The sequence below is a fragment of the Mandrillus leucophaeus genome, unplaced genomic scaffold (genome assembly GCF_000951045.1).
Source record: "Mandrillus leucophaeus isolate KB7577 unplaced genomic scaffold, Mleu.le_1.0 Scaffold116, whole genome shotgun sequence".
Lineage (NCBI taxonomy): Eukaryota > Metazoa > Chordata > Mammalia > Primates > Cercopithecidae > Mandrillus > Mandrillus leucophaeus.
Genome location: NW_012099876.1, coordinates 5273204 through 5274128, shown reverse-complemented (window position 1 = coordinate 5274128; position 925 = coordinate 5273204).

The following is a 925-nucleotide window of genomic DNA, read 5'->3' as shown; positions in this document are numbered from 1 at the left end:
GACGTCTGGGCAGAGCTTGAATTAGTGAATGTGAATGTGAAGCCATGTGCATATATGTAGGAGGAGCACTCTAGACAAAGAGCGTACACAGTTATCTTGACTACTGAAGCATATTGTATTACCAAATGAGTTTACAGAAGAGCAGATCTCACTTGTAGTGGAGGATTGAGCCAGCATCACTGACCGACGCAGCCCCAGCCACATCACTAGACAGGCAACGGCCATCTCCCAGAGGGGTCACACATGGGAACAGCAGGGCCTCACAGTGAAAGATTTATTAAGTCACAGGGACCCACCAGTGCCCCTTTGTGACTGACACTGATAGAAGCAAAAGAAAAAGGAGGCTACGGGGACCTACAATGAAGTTGAGAGACAAAATTATGAGAAGTCGAAGCCCAGGGATGCTAGGAATTGTTTGCAAAGTGTGAAGCAATTTTCATCTGAAGGCATAGTGCCAACTCTCAGCTTGTTCTTAAATCCCAATCCCCTCTGCCCTAAAACTGCTTCTATCTCTGCTCAAACCCTCCCAAAGCCCTGGGGTTTCCCACCAGCAGGAGCGCTCAGAAGGTGGGTGGACTGACCCCCCAGGGGGTTTGGGAACTGAGGAGGTGAGGGAACCCTGGCCGCAGAAGTCTGACTGTCCTGCTTTGGTGGGCCTGAGTCAGACTCCAAAGTGTGTGTGGTGAGAGTTCTGTGGTAGGATGGGTCATCCCGGGCAGCTTGTGTCTGACTCAGGGTGATGACTGCCCCTTGGTCTGCTCTGAGGCGGTGAGAGCCCAGCCCCAGTTCAGCCAAGTGGAGGCGGAGGCAGAGGCAGTGGTAGCTTCTGGCCTCGGAGCAGGAGGGTGGGCAGTGGAGGGGAGGCAATCGGGAGACCGCCAGGACTGATCAGGCCAGGTAACTGTTTACCCAACAAGACCTGAGG